This window comes from Triticum urartu, chromosome 7 (genome assembly GCF_003073215.2).
Source record: "Triticum urartu cultivar G1812 chromosome 7, Tu2.1, whole genome shotgun sequence".
NCBI classification, from domain to species: Eukaryota; Viridiplantae; Streptophyta; class Magnoliopsida; order Poales; family Poaceae; genus Triticum; species Triticum urartu.
The window spans coordinates 544,992,246-545,000,834 of NC_053028.1; positions in this window are offsets into that span (position 1 = coordinate 544,992,246).

Consider the following 8,589-nt stretch of genomic DNA (forward strand, 5'->3'; position numbering starts at 1 on the left):
CAGGGGCTTACGTACCCCACAATGCGGTGTGAAAAGTCCGAACACTTTCACAAGTGCGGCACCCCGAACTTATAGCATTATATGCATCAGCTCCGAATCATGTCTTTGGTCAAATGTTGGGTTTGCCCGGCTCCTATGTTTTTGTACCTTACGTTCCGCTCTATCGGCTAAGGTAGTGCTAGGAGAACTACTGCGATTGTGCCCCGGTTCTGCCGGGCTTAGCACCTCAGTAGAGAAAGCTAAAACTGACTATCATGATAAGGCGAGAGACTGGTCGCTATTCGGCAAGGTTTTTCGAGTCCCTAAAGACTTATGCCGCTTAGGGCGAGGGGCCGGCCCTGTCCGGCTTACAGGCGTGTATCACGCCCCGAATTCGGCCTTCCAAATACTAGGGGCTTCGCCGAAATTTAAAATTATAGAATTCTATGGCTAAGTGAGAGTGATAAAGCATTATTAGTCCGGTTGCCTTGTTTGTTGTGCTGAGCACCTCCCTCGAAGGACCCAAATATGGGAAAAAGTGTGCTCAGGTTTATCCTGAACACCCCAGCACTCATGGCATGGGGGCAGAAGCCGAGGACTAGCCATCTCTCAGATTAGATAAACAGCCAAACAGAAGGTAATATTTTAAATTCAAACAAGCGTTGCATGGCGCATATGAAACAAGTTTTCATAAATACAGGATAAAACAAGCAAGTCTCATTCAAATATTACATCTTTTGAACACTCGTCCGCGATGAGACGGGCACCCGGCAGAACACCCTCGTAGTACATCTCGGGGTGGCAGTGCTCCTTGCCCTCCGGTGGCCCCTCCTTGATCAGCTTCACGGCGTCTAGCTTGACCAACTGCAATTTCACATGGGCGAAAGCCCGACGTGCACCTTCAATGCAGACAGATCGCTTGACGACCTCCACCCACGGGCAGGCATCCACAAGCCGCCTCACCAGGCCAAAGAAGCTGTTCGGAAGAGAGTCACCAGGCCACAGCCGGACTATAAAGCTCTTCATGGCCTGATCGGCCGCCTTATGTAGCTCGACCATCTGCTTCAGCTGGTCGCTCATTGGCACCGGATGTTTGGCCTCAGCATACTGAGACCAAAACAGCTTCCGTCGTTGGCTTGGTAAAATTGTGCGGCATCGGACACACTGCGGGGCAGATCTGCGAATGCTCCTGGAGAGCTCCGGATTTGGGTAAGTAATCGGTAATTAACTTTTACATGCTTGCTTTGCATATAGAAAGCCTTACCCGCCACTATCTTCTTCATCGTGTTGATCTCTTGAAGGGCCTTTTGGGCTTCGGCCTTGGCACTCTTTGCGCTCTCAAGGGCCGCGGCAAGCTCAGACTCTCGTGTCTTCGAGTCAAGCTCCAACGCCTCGTGCTTTGTCACGAGAGCCTAGAGCTCTTGCTGCACCTCACCCACCCGAGCCTCGTGCTTCTCTCGCACGGTGCGCTCCTTGGCCACTGTATCTTCGGCCTAGGTTAGCGCCTGCTTCAGGGCCGCCACCTCGGTCATGGCCCCTGGCAAACATACAATGATCCTGTCATTTTGCAATCACGTCCTTTTTTATATATATACATTTCTATAGACAGGGTATTACTTACCCATGTTCTCCTCGAGTTGCCTCTTGGCAAGGCCGAGCTCTTTCCTGGACCCCTCGAGGTCCTCTTTCAGTACGGCGACCTCCGCAGTCAGTGCGGCGGACGCCAGCAGTGAAGCCTGCATACGCATATTGACATACTTATATTAGACTCCTGCGATATTATTTGATCCTATGTTCGACTTTTCTTTGTGAACACCGAACAGAGCATCAGGGGCTACTGTCTATGCGATAATATTTCTACTACATTTTAAAACAATTACCTCAAAGCCTGTTAGAAGGCTGGCACAGGCTTCAGTCAATCCGCTCTTGGCGGACTGAACCTTAAGGATCACCGCACTCATGATAGTGCGGTGCTCCTCGTCGATGGAAGCGCCGCGAAGCGCTTCCAGCAGATTATCCGGCGCCTCTGGATGGACAGAGGTCACCAGCATAGGCGTCTGGCCCCTCTTAGAAGGAGGCCGCCTGCCCGAGCCCCGAACCGCTGGAGGGTCAGGCGCGGTGTTCGGCTGAGGGCCGAACTCGGAGCTCTCAGGGGCCCCGTCCCCTCGGCTCCCGGAGTCCGGAAGGTCGCCTTGAGGCGCCTCCGGGACTGTCTCACATCGATCCAGTGCCTCTTGAGACAACACCTCGGCGTCATCGGCAGGATGAGGGGAGGTGGCGGTCGGGACTGGATCGCTATCCATGTCCGACAAGCCCAAGGAGCCATCCGATGATACATCGATATTGGCTCGTGGCGGCCTGCATAATTGCGTTCGGCGTCAGGGAAAGCAGTGCGACAAAGGAATCCTATGAGTTACTCTGGTATCCAAATACTTACGATCTCCCCGGGGGCTTGAACCTGGGCAACCACTCGTCTTCACCTTCGTCGGCGGCGGTGGAACTGTCCGGAAGGAGAGTCCTTCCCTTCTTCGACCCTTCGGCCTCCCCAGTTGGGGCGGCCTTCCTTTTCTTGTCTCCCCCAGTCGGTGGGGGAGCATCTTCTTCTTCCTCTTCCTCGTCTTCAGAGGAAGAGTGCACCGCAGAGTCATCGGACGGTGAGTCCGACGACGCCTGGCATCGGGAACTCTTTCGGGTTCCCTTGGCCTTCTTGGTCTTCTCCGGCACCTTATAAGGGGCCGGAGTCAGCATCTTAGCCAGAAGAGCGTCTACGGGGCCTTCGGGCAAAGGAGCCGGACAATCGATCTATCCGGCCATCTTCTGCCAGTCCTGTCAAAGGTACGGGAGTTTAGATTCCGCATAGAGTCAATCTATATAAAAAGTAAGTATCATGTGAAAGGTAAAGCAGCTTACCGCACTGGCTTGGCGCTTCGCGCTGAATCCGCGATCCTTAGTAATAGGGGGGGCCTCGGCCCTTTTGAACAGCACCCTCCAGGCGACTTCATGAGTCATGTCGAAAAGCCTATTCAGAGTTCGGTGCTGCGCCGGATTGAACTCCCACAAGTTGAAATCCCGTTGTTGGCACGGGAGTATCCAACGGATGACCATAACTTGGACTATGTTGACAAGCTTGAGCTTCTTGTCCACCATGTTTTGAATACAGGTTTGGAGTCCAGTCAGCTCTTTCGAATTACCCCAGGACAGGCCCTTCTCTTTCCAGGAGGTGAGCCGCGTGGGGATGCCAGATCGGAACTCGGGGGCCGCTGCCCATGTAGGGTCGCGCGGCTCGGTGATATAGAACCACCCCGATTGCCACCCCTTTAGGGTTTCCACAAAGGAGCCCTCAAGCCATGTTATGTTGGGCATCTTGCCCACCATGGCGCCTCCGCACTCCGCCTGGCGGCCGCCCACCACCTTCCGCTTGACATTGAACGTCTTCAGCCATAAGCCGAAGTGGGGCTTGATGCGGAGGAAGGCCTCACACATGACGATAAACGCCGAGATGTTGAGGACGAAGTTCGGGGCCGGATCGTGGAAATCCAGGCCGTAATAGAACATGAGCCCCCGGACGAAGGGATGGAGAGGGAATCCCAGTCCATGGAGGAAATGGGTGAGGAATACTACCCTCTCATGGGGCCTGGGGGTGGGCATGAGCTGCCCCTCATCTGGGAGCCGGTGCGCGATGTCGTCGGGCAGGTATCCGGCTCTCCTCAGTTTCTTGATGTCTCCCTCCGTGACGGAGGAGACCATCCACTTGCCTCCCACTCCGGACATGATTGGAGAAGGTCGAGGTGGGAAGTGCGGACTTGGGCGCTAGAGCTCGAGTGTGCGAAAATGGATGAGCAAAGGAGGAAGAAGGCGTGGACAGAAAGGTGAATCCTTATCCCTTTATATGGGCGGACAAAACTAAGCGTCCCCACTTGCCTGGTAAAACTCGCTTATCCCCCAAGCACCGCAATCGATGGCGCGGTTGGGTTACCCACGCCCGTATTGATGAGAATCCCATAATAAGGGGACACGATCTCTGCTTTGACAAGACGTGTCGAAAAACTGCCTCGCGTTATGTGCAGGGCTGGTTAAAAGAAACGGTTCGAATAATCACCGGGCCATGACATAACATCATGCTGCCAAAACAAGCCAGCAAATTAGATCTGCGAAATTTTATCCTCTCTACGGTGGAATGTGGAACTTATTTTGCAGGGTCGGACACTATCCTCGTATTCAAATTCTTCGGTGATGTATTAGGAGAAGGAACCCGCCTTGCAATGCCGAAGATAATACAGAGCGCCGGACTCATGGTCATTGAAGCCTGGTTCAGGGGCTACTGAGGGAGTCCTGGACTAGGGGGTCTCCGGACAGCCGTACTATCTCCATTGGCCGGACTGTTAGACTATGAAGATACAAGATTGAAGACTTCGTCTCGTGTCCGGATGGGACTCTACTTGGCGTGGAAAGCAAGCTAGGAAATACATATATGGATATCTCCTCCTTTGTAACCGACCTTGTGTAACCCTAACCCTCTCCGATGTCTATATAAACCGAAGGGTTTTAGTCCGTAGGACAACAACCATAACATACAATCATACCATAGGTTAGCTTCTAGGGTTTAGCCTCTCTGATCTCGTGGTAGATCTACTCTTGCACTACCCATATCATCAATATTAATCAAGCAGGACGTAGGGTTTTACCTCCATCAAGAGGGCCCAAACCTGGGTAAAACATCGTGTCACCTGCCTCCTATTACCATCCGGCCTAGACGCACAGTTCGGGACCCCCTACCCAAGATCCGCCGATTTTGACACCGACACTTAGGGTTTTCCCCTTTTATCTACTCTACTATGATTTGCATAGGTGCTTTCTGTCATACTAGCATTATTCCACCCTTCGAGATAAACAACATAGCACTCAAAATTGCAATGCTTAGTTGTTCAAATATGATTGTGATATGATACTGATATTAGTTAACAGACACATTTAATTGGTTAGCTAAACGTGCCACTTGAGTTTCCAAATGCATGTCGCGACATATAGAGAGACAGCAGAATTGCATTTCTTTGTCACTTGTTGACTGTACTTTCTTGTCCATACCAAATCTTAGTTGTTATTTCAAAGCAAACATCGGTTGCTAACTACCCTTTGCACGGTTTGCAGCTTCAGATCTGCCATCCCACTTCCACGGTCAACACTATACTCATCATGCTTACGGTTTACCCATTTTATGATGACCACGATCAACCTACGTGGTTCGTATCGTAATAGCACTTCTTCCATCGAGCTAAACAAGCTTAGTTGTACAAATTCAAATATGATATTATGATGATATTAGTAAAACTGAGAGATGTTTATTTCTCTGTGCGCTCTGGTTCATCAAGGGTGGGCAACCAACATTATATAGAAAGACTTGTAATATCTTCAATCTGCTTGCTCTTCTGCTCTTTGTTAAGATGATCCTCTTCTCTTCTTTAATAAGTATGGTCCACGTTGGGAAGAGTAGCAGAGACATTTGCGGCCGACTGGTCAGGTCGAGTTGTTCTCCCTTAGTATTTTTGAATCTGTCAGGTCAAGTCGACTTGTTCTTCTTTACTATACGTTGAAGCTATCATCTGCGAAGTATCATCACTTTTGGAGCTCTCATATTTTTAGTAGGCCACATTATATTAATGCAGACACCAAGTTACAGCATGCATAGCATCTCTCAGAAGAATTGCAGAGATAGCACAAAGGGGTTTACAGGGAGGCAGTATTGGATTAGAATCACTTCTGCATTACAAAGATAATCTCACTTGTTTTTATGTTTCCATGCATGTCAGGTATTGAACATTATCAAAATGAATATGAAATGGTCGCACGAGAGAAATATTGTGGAACAATCCACTGGCTAACAAACATGGCATGGTGGAGGATGGCCTATCTTATTCACCCATGAAGGTGCTTGCTCTAACCTGTAACGCCCTCGATGCGGCTATAACTCCCACGTGTCGAGGCACGACTTAGAGACATAACCGCATTGAATGCAATGTCACAAGTTAGGCAATCTTCACAACATCCCATGTAATATAAATAATAAAAGGGAGATACATAGTTGGCTTACACTCGCCACATCAATAAAGTACATAAATAGCATTACAACATTCAAACACTCATGGCCCAACTACGACGCCAAAATAAAAGAACAACCCAACATGCGACACGGTCCCGATCACCCCAATGATCATCAGGGAAAGACACATAGTATCGTTGAGAGTCCTCGTTGAACTCCCACTTGAGCTCAAGCGCGTCATCTGGAACGGAGTCATCAGGCCCTGCATCTGGCTTGGAAGTAATCTGTGAGCCACAGGGACTCAGCAATCGCGCACCCTCGCGATCAAGACTACTTAAGCTTAAAAGGTAAGGCAAGGGTAAATATGTGGAGCTGCAGCAAGCGACTAGCATATATGGTGCCTATCCTATTCGCAAAAGAGAGCGAGAAGAGGAAGCAAAGCGTGAGCGAGAAACTAGAGGTCATCCTGCGGCAAGCATTACTCCAACACCGTGTTCACTTCCCGGACTCCGCCGAGAAGAGACCATCACGGTAACTCACACTGTTGATTCATTTTAATTAAGATAAGGTTCAAGTTATCTACAACCGGACATTAACAAATTCCCATCTGCCCATAACCGCGGGCACGGCTTTCGAAAGTTCAAATCCCTGCAAGGGAGTCCCAACTTAGCCCATGACAAGCTCTCACGGTCAACGAAGGAATAGACCTCCTCCCGAGACGTTCCGATCAGACTCGGTATCTCGGTTCTTCAAGACACTTCAACAGGTTAAAACAAATCCAGCAACACCGCCCGAATGTGCCGACAAATCCCGATAGGAGCTGCACATATCTCGTTCTCAGGGAACACTCAGATGAGCGCTCCATACAACTAAAACCAAACCTCGAGTTTCCCCAAGGGGGCGCTGCACAGGACTCTAGTTTGGACCAACACTCAGAGGAGCACTGGCCCAGGGGGGCTTAAAATAAGATGACCCTCGAGCTCCGGAAACCCAAGGGAAAAAGAGGCTAGGTGGAAAATGGTAAAACCAAGGCTGGGCATTGCTAGAAAAGCTTAATCAAGGCGAACTATCAAGGGGTTCCCATTATAACCCAACCGCGTAAGGAACGCAAAAATCCGGGAACATAACACCGATATGACGGAAACTAGGGCGGCAAGAGTGGAAGAAAACACTAGGCGAGAGGCCGAGCCTTCCACCCTTTACCAATTATATAGATGCATTAAGATAACATGGCAATATAATGATATCCCAACAAGTAAATAATTTTACAACAAGGAACGGTCTCCAATCTTCACCTGCAACTAGCAACGCTATAAGAGGGGCTCAGCAAAGCGGTAACATAGCCAATCAACGGTTTCCTAGGACATGGTGGGTTAGAGGTTTGACATGGCAATTTGGGAGGCATGAAGCAAGAGGTAGGCATCGTAGCATAGGCATAGCAAAGGAGCGACCATCTAGCATAGCAAAGATAGTAGTGATTTCGAGGGTATGATCATCTTGCCTGCAAAGTTTTCAGAGTTGACTGGATCCTCAAAAGCAAACTCAACTGGCTCCTCGTTAGCGAACTCGTCTCCCGGCTCTACCCAAACAAGACAAACAAGCAACAAGGACACAATCAACCACATGCAAACTCAAACAACATGATGCAAAGATGGTATGCTATGCTGGATGCAATATGTGATGCATATGCAAGATTTGACAAGGAATGCATGTACCTGGCATCAACTTGGAAATCCAAGTGTGCCACTAGAAAGATGAGATGAAATCGCTTGAAAACGATATAAAGATCGCCGGAATCGGAGTTACGGTTTGGAAATGGCAAGCAATTCAAATATGACCACGTTCTGCGATTTACAGCAAGTAGCCATCTAAATACAACAAGATGAACATTCTACATCACACAAACATGGCATCAAAATACATGGAAGGGATCCACTCATGATGCTTAACAAAAGACTAGCACTGAGCTACGGCCAATTCATCCATTAACAGGTTCAAACAAGCATGGCAAAAATGACAAATATCGTTTTAAACTTGTCTGGAATCTCAGATCCGATAGAACTCTTTGGAGCATGAAAACTATATGCTACAGGACCTAAATGCAAAAGTAAAGCATAGCATGGAGCTACTCAAAAAGCTTAAAAAAAGTCCCTTAGTGACCTTGAGCCAAAAGGCAATATAAGCATACACCAATCAAGAATACAAAAAATTCAATATAAGCATACACCAATCGATGCACTCACTACAGAGCAAGTCTTGACAAGCTAAGAATACACCCATCAAGAATACACAAAATTCAAGCTAGACATGGCAAGAACAATAATTTAGCATGCACGGATCAACTACAACATCCTCGGCAAAATCGCTAACAAGTAGACAATCTGCCTAGATTCGCGAGATGACAAAAGTAGAGCTCGATTGACTCAAGCTAGGATACTCCATAATTGCAAATAAAGACATGGATGGATAGATCACTACAATATTAACAAAGCATCCTTACTGATCATCCTCAAAAGAGGCACGAGTCACTAGGAAACAACATGAACATATGACCATATGAGATAAACAGTCCA